Consider the following 15,439-nt stretch of genomic DNA (forward strand, 5'->3'; position numbering starts at 1 on the left):
TAGGGACAGCTTGTAACCAGATATTTCTCCCACCTCCTCAGTTGTAATTGGGAGACTTTGCTCTTTTCACATGCCTTTCTTGTTATGCCTGAAAGTCCCACACCCTTATTAGGGAGGGACATATTAGACAAAGCTGGAGCCATTATCTACATGAATATGGGGAACAAGTTATCCATTTTTTGTCCCCTGCTTAAGGAGGGAATCAACCCTGAAGTCTGGACATTGGAAGGACAATTCAGAAGGGCAAAAATGCCTGCCCAGTCCAAATCAGGCTAAAAGACCCTACCACTTTTCCTTATCAAAGGCAATATCCCTTAAGGCCTGAAGCTCATAAAGGATTACAGTATATTATTAGACATTTAAAAGCTCAAGGCTTAGTAAGAAAATGGAGCAGTCTCTGCAACACCCCAATTCTAGGAGTACAAAAACTGAACGGTCAGTGGAGACTAGTGCAAGATCTTAGACCCATCAAAGAGGCAGTAATTCCTTTATATCCAGTTGTACAAAACCCCTATACCCTGCTCTCTCAAATACCAGAGAAAGCAGAATGGTTCATGGCTCTGGACCTCAAGGATGCCTTCTTCTGTATTTCCCTGCACTCTGACTCCCAGTTTCTCTTTGCCTTTGAGGATCCCACAAACCACACATCCCAAATTACATGGACAGTCTTGCCCCAAGGGTTTCGGGATAGCCCTCATCTGTTTGGTCAGGCACTGGCCCAAGATCGAGGCCACTTCTCAAGTCCAGGCACTCTAGTCCTTCAGTATGTGGATGATTTAATTTTGGCTACCAGTTCAGAAGCCTCATGCCAGCAGGCTACTCTAGATCTCTTGAACTTTCTAGCTAATCAAGGGTATAAGGCATCTAAATTGAAGGCCCAGCTCTGCCTATGACAAGTCAAATATCTAGGCCTAATCTTAGCCAGAGGAACCAGGACCCTCAGCAAGAAATGAATACAGCCTATACTGGCTTATCCTCACCCTAAGACATTAAAACAGTTGCGGGGGTTCCTTGGAATCACTGGCTTTTGCCAACTATGGATCCCTGGATACAGCAAAATAGCCAGGCCCCTCTATACTCTAATCAAGGAGACCCAGAGGGCAAATACTCATCTAGTAGAATGGGAACCAGAGGTAGAAACAGCCTTCAAAACCTTAAAGCAGGCCCTACTACAAGCTCCAGCCTTAAGCCTTCACACAGGATAAAACTTCTCTTTATACATCACAGAGAGAACAGTAATAGCTCTTGGAGTCCTTACTCAGACTCATGGGACAACCCCATAATCAGTGGCATACCTAAGTAAGGAAATTGATGTAATAGCAAAAGGCTGGCCTCACTGTTTACAGGTAGTTGAGGAAATGGCCATCTTAGTATCAGAGGCTATCAAAATAATACAAGGAAAGGATCTCACTGTCTGGACTACACATGATGTAAATAGCATAGTAGGTGCCAAAGGAAGTTTATGACTATCAGACAACTGCCTGCTTAGATACCAGGAACTACTCCTTGAGGGACCAGTGTTTCAAATACACATGTGTGCAGCCCCCAACCCTGCCACTTTTCTCCGAGAAGATGAGGAACCAATCGAGCAAGACTGCCAACAAATTATAGTCCAGATTTATGCTGCCCGAGAGGATCACTCAGAAGTCCCCTTAGCTAATCCTGACCTTAACCTATATATAGATGGAAGTTCATTTGTGGGGAGTGGGATATGAGAGGCAGGTTATGCCATAGTTAGTGATGTAACAGTACTTAAAAGTAAGCCTCTTCCCCCAGGAATCAGCGCCCAGTTAGCAGAACTAGTGGCATTTACCTGAGCCTTAGAACTGGGAAAGGGAAAAAGATTAAATGTGTATACAGATAGCAAGTATGCTTATTTAATCCTCCATGCCCATGCTGCAATATGGAAAGAAAGGGAGTTCCTAACCTTTGTGGGAAACCCCCATTAAATACCACAAGGAAATCATGGAGTTATTGCACGCAGCGCAAAAACCCAAGGAGGTGGCAGTCTTACACTGCCAAAGCCATCAAAAAGCAGCTGGCAGAGGCAGGGAAAGACCAGAAGAGAAAGGAAAAGAGAAAGAGAAAGTCAAAGAGAGAAGCAAAGAGAGAGAGGAAGAGACAGAGAGACAAAGAGGGAGTCAAAGAGAGAGAAAGGACGAGACAAAGGGAGTCAGAGAGAAAGAAGGAGAGACAGAAAGTCAAAGAGAGAAGGAAAGAGAGAGAGGGGAAAGACAAAGTCAAAGAGAGAAGGAAAGAGAGAGAGGAAGAGACAGAGAGACAAAAAGGGAGTCAAAGAGAAAGAGGGAGAAAGAGATAGAAAGCCAAAGAGAGAGAGAGAGAGAAGTAGTAAAGAAAAAACAGTGTACCCTATTCCTTTAAAAGCCAGGGTAAATTTAAAACCTATAATTGATAATTGAAAGTCTTCTGCATAATCTTATAACACTCCAATACCACCTTGTTCTCAGTGTAAACAAGGGCATAGCCTGAAAGCAATGAGGCCACTGACAACCCATAGCCTTCCTATCAAAAATCCTTAACCCAGCAGGTTTCCTAACAGGGGATCTAAATCTTAATTAATTACCATACAAAGATCTGACCAGACCTAGGAGAAATTCCCTTCAGAACAGGACAATAGATGGTTCCTCCTGATTAAGGGAAAAACACACAAATGGGTATTAAAATTGCCTAATAATTGGTCTGCGCAAACATGCAAGCTGTTTTCACTCAGCCAAACCTTAAAGTGCTTACAGAATCAGGAAGGAGCCATCTGTACCAATTCTAAATTAATATTGACTGAACGAGGTCTTATTAATAGGAAAGAATAATTAAACTCCCAAACTTACAAGGTTTTCAACAAAAGTAAAGTTTGCTAAAAGTTAACAGTGTAACATGTATTATCCTAACTACTAATCTTGTGGAAATCAGACCCTAGCAGTGCCCCTCAAAGCTCAAGTCCATCAGTGCAGGGCCGTACAACTAATACCCCTACTTATAGGGTTAGGAATGGCCACTGCTACAGGAACCAGAATAGCAGGTTTATTTACCTCATTATCCACTACCACACACTCTCAAAGGATTTCTCAGACAGTTTGCAAGAAATAATGAAATCTATCCTTACTCTACAATCCCAAATAGACTCTTTGGCAGCAGTGACTCTCCAAAATCACTGGGGCCTAGACCTCCTCACTGCTGAGAAAGGAGGGCTCTTCACCTTCTTAGGGGAAGAGAGTGTTTTTACACTAAACAGTCAGGGATAGTATGAGACGCTGCTTGGCATTTACAGGAAAAGGCTTCTGAAATCAGACAACACCTTTCAAACTCTTATACTGACCTCTGGAGTTGGGTGACATAGCTTCTCCCCTTTCTAGGTCCTGTGACAGCCATCTTGCTGTTACTCATCTTTGGGCCCTGTATTTTTAACCTCCTTGTTAAATTTGTTTCCTCCAGGATTGAGGCCATTATGCTACAGATGGTCTTACAAATGGAACCCCAAATGAGCTCAACTAACAACTTCTACCAAGGACCCCTGGACCAACCCACTGACCCTTTGTCTGGCCTAGAGAGTTCCCCTAGGTAGTTCCACTACCATGGCAGGGCCACTTCTTCACCCCTATCCAGCAGGAAGTAGCTAGAGTGGTCATTGCCCAATTCCCAGCAGCAGTTGGGGGGTCCTGTTTAGAGGGAGGATTGAGAGGTGACGCCAGCTGGACTTCCTGGGTGAAGTGGGGACCTGGAGAACTTTTCTGTCTAGCTAGAGGATTGTAAACACACCAATCAGTGCTCTGTGTCTAGCTAAAGGATTGTAAATGGACCAATCAGCACTCGTAAAAATGCACCAATCAGCACTCTGTGTCTAGCTAAAGGATTGTAAATGCACCAATCAGCATTTTACTCTGTAAAATGGACCAATCAGCACTCTGTAAAATGGGCCAAACAGCACTCTGTAAAATGGACCAATCAGCAGGACATGGGCAGGGACAAATAAGGAAATAAAAGCTGGCCACCCCAGCCAGCAGCAGCAACCTGCTCAGGTCTCTTTCCATGTTTTGGAAGCTTTGTTCTTTTGCTCTTCACAATAAATCTTGCTGCTCCTCACTCTGGTCCGTGCCACCTTTAAGAGCTGTAACACTCACTGCAAAGGTCCGTGGCTTCATTCTTGAAGTCAGCAAGACCAATAACCCACTGGAAGGAACCAACTCTGGACACAGTAATTATGAGGATTAAATGAGATGATATACATAAAAATTTTCCACAATGCTTGGTACAATGTTAGGTAAATATTATCTCCCTTCCTGATTGAAAAATCAAGTGAACATGTATAAGTCTTGTCTTCTAAAATAGAATGTTACTGTATCTTATACTTATCCAATCTCTAGTTCGAAGGAAAATCTGACATCTATGCAAATGTTTTGTAAAATGTGGAGTGCTGTCTATATCTAAAACACTATTGTGATCTTTCCTTTTGCACCCTGGAACACCTGGATCAAAGTTATCTCCTCAGAAACAAACAGAAAGTCTGTAGTGGTTGATCAATAAAGAGTAAAGACAGGAAGTTCTCAAAACCTTAATGCCAGAATGCCAAACTACTATATTTTATAAAAGGAAAAGCCAGCCAGACACAGTGGCTCATGCCTATAATACCAGCCCTTTGGGAGGCCAGGGCAGGCAGATCACAAGGTATGGAGTTTGAGACCAGCCTGGCCAACATGGTGCAACTTATCTCTACTAAAAATACAAAAATTAGCCAGGCATAGTGGCTCATGCCTGTAGTCCCAGCTACTTGGGAGGCTGAGGCAGGAGAATTGCTTGAACCTCGGGGGCAGAGATTGCTGTGAGCCAAGATTGCACCACTGCACTCTAGCCTGAGTGACGGGGTGAGACTGTCTCAAAAAAAAATAATAATAAATAAATAATAAAAACAGAAAGAAAAGAAAAGCCCTGGGCTAACTATGTCCACTGGATAATTACAGTGTTTGCTAGTGCCTGCTGTTGGCAGTGGTTTGGAGTCATTGTGAAAAAACCTGGAATGGAGCCAGGCAATTTTATTTAAGGAAGGAAGGTTGTTGGATGAAATTTATTCACAAAAGCAGTAACGGCCACAGTTTCTAACAAAAGGGAGACTTGAAGAAAACCAGGCTCGCAAAAAATGTATTTTCTTACCCTTGATAACGAGGTCTCTGTTTATAGCGACTGAATTGGAAACAGCTGACCTGCTGTTAACAAAATGCTCACATGGACTGCAAAGCTGGGAAGAAAAACAGATAGACTTGCTTCCTAAGGGGCAATGAACATGCCAACACGCTCTCTTCAAACCTTATGACAGCTTGGGAAACCTCTGATGTTACCTTGTATTTTTGGAAAGTGGGAAGCCAAAGAAAAAGAAAGAAAAGAAAAGAAAAATCCTGGGAAACCATCCAAGTTTTAAAAACATCTCTCTTCATGGCCCTCCTGCTGTGATTTCAACTCTCTGCAAAGAAGGACAATCAATAGTTATTTTTAGATATTTAACACACCATGAGATTGGTAATTAACCAAGGCAATGCTTCTGAGAATAGTTTGTTTCTATAGAATATGACGGTAACATTTGCACGAAGGCGCTTCCCTCCTCTAAGAAAATGTTTGTTAGATCATTGCGGACTTTAATCCCAGCCAGCCACTTACAAAGTTTGTGATTATTTGTCTTGCTGTAAATTGCATCCCTACCTTGTGTCCAGCCCAATGTGTCAGAATGAAACAGAAAGGACCAGAAAACCTGAGCAAGCGGACTGGCTAAGAGCAGATGTTAGGCAGCACCAAATCATTGCTCTTTTGAAAATATTCTCTCGTGGAATAATAAAAAAATGTGAATTAGAGCATAAAAGAATGAGAGATACATAAGCAAAAATGAGATAATAGTTGGTAAGTTGTGCTGATAAAAGGTGAAAGAAAAATAAGATAATGTTATGGGCCATTACATGTAAAAACAGAACACAAAAAAGGGAGCTCTCCAGCAAGTAAATCATTCCCATTTTATTCTAAACAAGCATATAGGAAATAGCAAAGATGATTATCTCATGTTTAATAAGCAGCAAGCTGATTTTTTGTTTCCAGTTTCTTTGAAGATGCAATCTTTTAAAATAGTTGTTTTCCTTTTCTTCCTCTGAGAGTGGGAGGTAGATTCTCCACATTCTCTGCCGAAGCTACCCTGTTTTCTTGTAATTGCAAGATCTGCTTCAGAGGCACTAAATCCATGGGAGAGGGATGCCAGGACATTAGCACATTGTGAACATCTGACCCCTGTTTGGGGGAAATGATGAAAAATTAATGGGTACAGATGTGCCCATCCTGCAGTGGACAGATGTTCACTTTACACACCATTTAGAATTCCCTGGCGTGTTTGATTATAGGATGATGAACACAACAGCTAAATGATATGAGGAACAGCAAAAGTCCTAGAAAAAGTTAAAGTTTATGCTTGAGCAGGGCAACATTGTTCTCCATCAACCAGTACTGGGATAACTGAGAGCCCTCTGTTTGGGATGGGGCAGATGTCACACTGAAACTGACTGGGAATATCCTAACTAATGTGCTGGTCTCCTCAGAAAATAAGTCACTTTTAAATGTTTAGGCAGAGTCTAGGGCAGGTGAAGGTTATTTGTTTAATTTGGTGACTACTCGTTACCACCCATGGACATTTGTCAGATGAGTGTTGTGGTCAGAGTAGGCTATGCTTCTGCAGAGTACCATACTTCCTGGATTTTTTTCAAAATGTGTAGATGTCATGTAATACCCATTCCAATAAACATGTAAACAATTATGGTTTTTCTTGAATAACCTTACAGATCAATTTACAATTTCCAAGCAGAAAAAATCTTCTGTGACAACATTTGTACCCGATTTGTTTAAACCCAACCCCACAAAGGTTTTAAAATAAGGTATAACACTGAAGATCTTTGTCATTCAATGAGTATTTGGTGAATATTTACTGCATGCCAAGGAATGTATTGAGGAGAATATCGTAACACATACTATGCAACATCTAATACATAATGCATGAAATAATATATACAATATAATTATATGTTATTATCTGAACCTGTATTTGGTGCATTTCATATGTCGCTACTTAAAGTCCGTATAGAGGGTGTTTGTGCATTGCCCGGGTGTTCAGTCCTTAGTTATATGGCAGAATCTGTGCAGCTATGTATGAAGTGTGCTGAAAGGGACATTTGGACAATAATTGCAATAATATTTCAGGAAAAAAGGAGATTAATATGGTCTAAAACAAACAAGAATGGCTTTGTGGAAGAGAAATTATATAGAGAGAAGATAAGAGAGAGGATAAGTAAAATGATAAACCAATTTTAAGGAATCACTTCCCCAACTCAAACTTAACTCTGTCAGTGGCATATCAAAAGAGGCACACAGATGAAATGAAGCATGGGGAATAACTGTTAGAGGCAGTCTTGGACATGATTGTATCCTTACATGAGGTAGTCATTTGAATTCATCTCCAGGTCGCTGAGCCATGAACCAAGATTTAAATCAAGAACTACATATCTTTACTTTGTCTAAATAGGGCTCTTTTGTAGAGCAAGAATATTTGAGATGTCCCAGAAGAGGTCACTTTGGAAAAACCAAAGTATACAAACAGCATCTATGTTTAAAGGTTAAATAAAAAAAAAAAAAACATATCTATCTGAAGAAAAGAAGGCTTGCAGATGAGATAATAGTTTTTTAGTTTCCCTACTAAAATTGGAAAAAGAGGATAGATGCTTAAATCAAATAATGCAGGAAGTTGGATCAAACTAGATGTGTCATTACAGTAGATTAGAACCCTAGAATGTTCTAAAAAACAATATTTGAGATCTACTTCCTTTAAAATAGGACAGGTATTCCTCTAACTGGAATAGTTTATGAGCCATGCTGTCTAAAGACAGAGAAAATGAATGAACGAATGAATGAATGACTGTTTGGAGCTTTCTTGAAGAAACGGAATCCTAGGAGACTAAGGAACAAAGACATTCAGTAAAGCCCACACTATAGTTATTTCTTACAACATTTCTCAGATCACATAATCTAAAATTTTCTCTCCCTTTATTCCTCTTGCTGATGTATCATCCTCATGTACTTCTTTCACTTCTGTTATAGATAATTGGTAGTTTTTTTTTTTTTCACTAGTATAGTGCTTCTTCCCTAAAAAAAAGGCAAGATTCTGAGTGCAGGGGTCTGGCTATTACCTCCCCAACATATAATGCCTTGTTTTGTACATAGTAGATGTTCACTAAATACTTACGGAAAACAGCACCACACACATCTTTGCTAAAGTGATGAGGGAAATGAAGTAAGATAGAATGAGAATATAGGATTCTCTCTTTACTTCAGAAAAGTCTTATTGGAATTACTTCAAATTTCTGCTGCCTTTTGCAATGACATGGAGGGCAGAGTGGCAGCCAATATTCTTCTGAATGAAAACTCAGATGCCGCATAGGCTAGCTCCTTCTAGGTTTTTTGACGATCATTATGTAACTCCTGGTCTGATCGTTTTTGCTTGAGGAGTTGACCGCCTTTCCTGAAATTATTATTATTTTTCTCTTCTATTATGCTTGTCCGATGTAGCACTTATACTTTAATGCCTTACAGATAAAATGGTCTCTGTCAGTCTGCACTTCTCATGCCTGGAGAAAGTTTTACTGCTTCATAAACTCCTGTAATGCCCCAGTGTTTAAAAAAGATCTATCACTCCATCAGTGGGTCTTTATGGGCTCTGTGTACATTTTTTTTTTTTTTTTTTTTTTTTTTTTTGCAATGCAAGGCTGGTTCCTGAAGCAAAAAAGAGACAGAGATAAATGGATTTTTGTGTGCTAATAAATGTCAACAATCCAGCTCAATTTATGCTGAGGTGGTATTAAATAGTTAAAACAAATTGTAGAATATTTCACAGGCAATAGCTTTAAGCACTAGGAAGGAACTGTAATATAAGATTTCCTCTTTATCAGTGATTACAGAAATATAACTATTTTATTCACTGGTTTGGGCTGGAGAATCTTTATAGTTGTTGTGTCTTGATTTTTTCCCTCCTGACAGATGCTCAGAGGCCCTATGCCTGATGAGGCAGTGGACAGGGGACATTGAACATGACCCGCTTCTGCCACCCATTCCACACCAAACAACTCTGTGTGACCTACAAAATCTTAAAGGCATCTTTTCAAGATGTAAGCTGAAGGAAGATATGTCGGATTTCAGGCATGAAATTTATCTCTCTAATCTGTTTTAGGGCGGTGTTAGCCACAAGCTGAAGATTTCTGTCAAGGATGTTTATGCGAGCATGTGTGTGTGTGTGTGTGTGTCTGTGTGTGTGAGATTATGCACATAGGAACATGTGTGCACTGGGGATGTCTGTATGTGTGCAGGTGACCCCGAATGGCCTGGCGAAAAGGTGTCTTATCCATAGTGTTGGGGTCCCAAGTTGCCACTTCTCTCTGAGAAGCTGCTGAGTCACTGCCTGCAATGGCTGTGAGTGTGGGCAGCAATTCAGTCTCCTATCATCCCAGGCATCTGCAGGGAGAATAAGAAAAGCATCACCTGTCCTGTGGCCAGGAAGGTGGGAATAGCTTGATTACCTGTTGGTGGTACTCATACCAAATAAGCATGTAACTGCCACTTCACTCCCTATTTCTCTACTATGGTACACGGAAACCTTATTTTCAGAAGCTTTCAGTGAGTAAATGAGCATCTGTTTCTGCACTGCTGAACAATTTGTCGTGTTTTGTTCAGAAAGTATTTACTAAGTAGTTTATTTATGCTCTGTGCTTTGATAACAGCTATGATGAATAAACATATAACAATAGTAACAAAAAAATGGGAGTGGGTGCAGGGATACTTGGGTAATTTTAGCCAAATAATGCAAACAAATAACACAGAAAGCTGGCACATGGGAACCCGGCAGCTCCTCCAAGATTGTTCCCTTGAAATTAGATCCATCTCACAAACTTTGCATCTCTACAGCTTGCTAGTGTGTATTGCGCAAATGCATAAGGCACACCCTTTGCTAGTCCCCCTCCAGGTGCAGGATCAAAAACCAAAGCATAAAATACAAACACAAGCCACAAAAGAGTTTATTTCTGACCCCAAATGCTGTGATTTTTAAAAGGGAAAGAGAAGTAATGGTCTGTTAGTATTGATAAAAAGTGAGTGTAGTGGGAGGAAAGTAGAAAAAATGTTATGTACTTTCCAGGGTTATTGCATCAAGAAAGAGCATACATGTACATGGGCTTTGTAAAATGGATAACGCTTTGCAAGGTGTGAGGAGTGCAGAGAAATGACAGATAGGAAGTTGACTCAGGTGTAAGTGATGCTTGCAGAAAGAGTGCTAAAGAGGAACATCTGTTGGTCGGGAGCATGTACGGTGCCTGCTTGGCCTTGATGTTCTTTGGCCCAGGCTCTTCCTACTTGCAAAGCACCAAGCACTGACCAGCACAAAATTGGGACCCACTAAAAGCCGACTTTTTGACTGTTTTTCATATTATTAGCATTGAAATTCAAATAATGACCTTGTAATCTCTGAAAAGCAGTATCAGACCCCCAGCTGCGGTCACTCCAAGATGTGACACAACAAACGACTTCAGAATAAAGGCATTGATTTACAAGCCTATAGGTGCAATCCAACCATGAGTGATGGTGAAAACAAAAAGCACATATTGCAGTCTTTATACCAATCTATTTGGGTGTGGGGAGAGCTTTTCTGCACCTGTGTTAATGAGCTCCATTCTGGTTGCTATGTGTCAAGGAAGATATGACACAGCTGGAGTGTCAGTCCTTGCCTGAGGACCAGCTGTCAGGAGGATCAAAAATCTGCTGTCTTGAGCATGAGTCAATAATTGCTGAGACTGCCATCCTGTTACAATAGGGTCTGATTAATCTGCTGCCTGGGTAAATCTTCCCAGGAATGGCTCATCCCTCTAATCCTGTGGAGAGAGTCCAGTCTCCGTACCTGCATTTCTTTCCTGGTTTCTGGTCTGTTCACTAGCTCCTTTGATGGGTGGGAGCCTAGTCCAGTTCTATGACTTGAGTCCTCTCCCTCTCTGCAGAGGATAGACACACCTAACAGTGCCTTCAGCTCAACTGCGGGCCCAGCTTCATTCAAAAATTTCTGTAATAAGATGATCTTGTTCTGGATTATGCTTTTTTCCCCCTTAGATTTACAATGAGTAAGCACTGAAAAATGTGTTGTTGAAAAGCTAGTAGAGAATGTTCTGCTTCTTCAAGTGTGGAGGTTTGAATTTTTATTTTCTGCATAACTGTTCTCCCAAAGACTTCACTAAAATAGTTATGATTAAGAATTCCGATCTCAAAGCAGAGGCAGAAAATTGGTATCTGGGGGAGATCATGTTCTTTTGGGAGAGGCTTATTAATGTAAGCTGAAGGCTGAGGAGGAAAATGGACACAATTCCAGTTCTCTTTTTGGTCCATTGAACTGGATGGGGAGCTCTATGATTGAGTGATGAGTATTCTTAATTGTGAAACTCTTTATGAGAAAAATGTATGGGTCTCTATTCTTGAGCAAAGCTCTTTTGGCAGGCAACAATATATGACACAGCATTAGCAAGAAAGCTGCTCTCTCTGCTTCTGCGCGGAACTCAGCTCTGCTTTGGTTCCCTGAGAAATGGCAGCTTTGGGATGGACCAGCTGAGACTGCACCCCTGTCTCAGGTATTGCAGTCTTCTGATGGTCACTCTGAGCAGTGGGGCAGAGGAGACTTCCTGGGATATAACAAGTGGGACCAATGTAGAAGAGGATGTATGTCATGTGGTGTTTGCAGCCAAATGATTGGTCTTTGGGCACATGTGAGGTACCACTTAAGAAACCACTGGGAAAACTGAAAAGGGTATATATCATGCTATTTTGATGCTACTGGGCCAAGAGAACTTAACTTGCACCTAAAGCCACAATTCTACCACCTATTTGATGAAGACGGATTGTTGTTTTTTGGTGAATCCTACTGCTCATTATATAGGCATTTAGATCATCAGCACCAATTTTCATCTACCTTTCGCCTGCTTTGGGCATTAGTTGGGTTGGGTCTGCTGATAAGCAGACTAATTCTTGGAACCATAGGCCAAACATTGTTCCATTTCTGGGTTCAAAGCCTATAGATTCATGATATGGAATACATTTGGTAAGAGAATCTGAAATGATTGATAGATTATAGGTTCAAGGGCCACCATGTGAAGGGAGATAAATGCTGAAGAGTCTTAAGTATATAAAGACAAGGCAAATGGTGATATAATAACATCTATGAAAAAGCAAAGTGTGTAATTAGACGTGTTTATGAAAGCACAGGCTAAAAGAATTATGAAGCTTCATTGAAAAGTTAAAACAAAGGCATATAACAGAAAATAGTATGCACTTCATTAGTATCTCAACATAGAAAGTAATACATAACATGTTAACTTGTCATAGAGACTTCAGCCATTTTTTTTTGGAGTGTTGAAAATATATTTTAAAGTGGAGTGCGGTGGCTCACACCTGTAATCCCAGCACTTTGGAAGGCCAAGGTGGGCAGATCACAAGGTCAGGAGATCAAGACCATCCTGGCTAACATAGTGAAACCCCATCTCTACTAAAAATACAAAAAATTAGCCAGGCCTGGTGGTGGGCGCCTGTAGTTCCAGCTACTCGGGAGGCGGAGGCAGTAGAATGGCATGAACCTAGGAGGTGGAGCTGGCAGCAAGCTGAGATCACGCCACCGTACTCCAGCCTGGGCAACAGAGTGAGACTCTGTCTCAAAAAAAAAAAAAAAAAGAAAAAGAAAAAGAAAACAGAAAATAATATTTTAAATGTTTCAAGGTAAGGAGTTAGTGCAGACGGTTATGATCTGGGGATATCCACAACTTCCGAGTTGATGCCAGGGACAACAACCATTTTCCCTACATGTTGTGTCTAGTGCCATTGCCTTAGAAACATCTTGGTTGCATAAACCATAGAAAGAATCAGAGTTAATGTTTACAATTGTTTTAGTTTTTTTTAGCACCATTTTAATAATTCATGAACTTGATCATACTCTTTCAAATAGCTAAAGAATTAACTTTTATATGAGTCTTGCAACAAACTAAAGCCCTATAGTTGGGTAAAAACATATTGGCTACATCAATTCAACTGGTTAATTCCTCAAATATGATTCTACATTTCCCAGAAATAAATATGTTTAGTATATTAAAACATGTTGAACTTCAATCCAACAAACATTTATTGATCCCTTAATATCTTCCGGGCCTATGCTAGTACTAAAATTTAGAGCTGAATAGGATGAGACCCTGCTTATAGTATTTGAACTGACAGAAAATATTCAGAGCTGTCTTTATTTCCTCACTGAGTTTTTAAATTTTCTTTCAAGAGATCTAGAAATATGAAGTTGACATTACAGATTCTAGAGACAAATTTATTAAATGCCCCACCTCCAACTTTGATCTACTCTTTGAGAAATGTTTTCACCATTATCTTAGGAGGACTTCCTAGCCATAGGGCCTGAATTGTTATGGATGCTGCTTAAAGTGTATCATTTGAGCTTCCTGTCTCGAGTAAGCCAGGGTAGGAGGAGTTTGAGATGCAGGGAAGGGAAGAGAATAAGAGAAGTAGTTTCTTTTCAAAACAGAAAAAGGAAGGAAGGACAGAGGGAAGGAGGGAGGGAAGGAGACAAGAAAAAGGCAAACAAGCTAGATATTCTGTACACTGTACATATTCTGGGTGTTGGCAAATCATATTTAAGGAGCATAACCTTCAGACCTCTCTAGGTTTTTAAGCAAAAGTCAATTTATATGATAACTCTAAAATTGAGTATCTGTCTGTATTAAAAAAGTAATCTAATGTCATGACCAAGAAATACCAAAAATATTGATACAGTTAAATTAGTGTCTAAAATGTTATGAATGCATTTCCTAGTTTAAAATATGCTAGCAGGAAGTATATATTTACAGCTCAGAATAGCATACAAAAAAGGAATTTCTGCCAAATTTTTGGTAAAAAACTAGTAAACATGCTAAATTTGCTTGATTTCCAGGATGTCTCAGGACAATGTATATTAGAATTTAATAAAATTGAAAGAGATTTTTAAACATAGATATTCTAGTGTTTAAAATAGAAAATATTGTTATTAACAATATTTAATAGAAATAAAATAGAATTAAATAGAAAAAAATTGTTATTAACACAAGAGGAGAATGGTGAAATTGGCAAGTAGTCATAGTTAGGACAGTTGATTCCATTCCTAAGAGCTTTGAACTACTTCCAATATGCAAACTTTTAAGACAATAGCTAAAAGTTCTCATTGTTTCCCATGGCTCTAGTAACTTGGCCAATACAGGAAGAAGCTGAATTTCTGTAGTTGAAATTATACCTATCCTTTGAAAGGAAATGGGATAGCCCTAGAGAGTATTTTCCAGAAGACTGAATGGAGAGGAATTTATATTGTTATTTCAATGAGTAATTCCTACAGCCTCTACCAGCTCCAAACTTCTAAGTGGCAATATGTGATACTAACCTATGTTAGCACTGAAGAAATTCACTTCCCTAGCATAAATAGCTGCTTAGTGAAAGAACTCCTTAGCACCAGTTCAATGCCTTTTGCACTTCACTTTGTTACCTCCCACTCCCAATTGGGGTGCACAAGACTTACTTATACATAATTACTTCTTGAAAATTAGCTTAAAATTCAATTATAGCTGGCTGCAAAAGTTATTTGGTGGCCAAGTATGTCTTAGTAAAAGGAAGTTTTGATATATCACACATATATCCCATTTTATTTGTTTCACAGGGAAGAATGGAGATAGATTCTTTACAGATGGAGAGATTGAAAGTGTCCTGTTTTAATGTAAAGTTAGAATGTCTCTTATTCCTTCTTCCATGGCCACTTTAGAGGAAAGTTATGACAGCTCAGGCAGATGTGTGAATGCATAGGCGTTTGATTTAGATAAACCTTCCTATGTTGCAACTCCAAACTTAGTGAATCTGACCAATTTGCTTAAGTACCAAGGTCTCAGCTTGGATATCTCTAAAACGAGATTCATAGTACCAGTCCTACAGAAATGTTGTGAAGATGAAATAGCATATGTGAAACACTGAAATCAATGAAGTATTGAGTAGACATTTAATAAATGATAGCTCTCATATCTTTTTTCTAATATGAAACATTAATATGATTTATTAATAATATTGGTTGCCTGGAGTTTTTTTTTTTTTAATTAATGAGCTCCTTTGGTTTTATGCAAAGTTTATCTTAGGGAGACACCAGTTTTCATATGAATGTTCTTATACACAACTTTTTTTTTTTTTTTGAGATGGAGTATCTCGCTCTGTCACCAGCCTGGAGCGCAGTGGAATGATCTTGGCTCACTGCAACCTCTGCCTCCTGGTTTGAAGTGATTCTCCAACATCGGCCTCCCAAGTAGCTGGGATTACA

This window comes from Symphalangus syndactylus, chromosome 10 (genome assembly GCF_028878055.3).
Source record: "Symphalangus syndactylus isolate Jambi chromosome 10, NHGRI_mSymSyn1-v2.1_pri, whole genome shotgun sequence".
NCBI lineage: Eukaryota > Metazoa > Chordata > Mammalia > Primates > Hylobatidae > Symphalangus > Symphalangus syndactylus.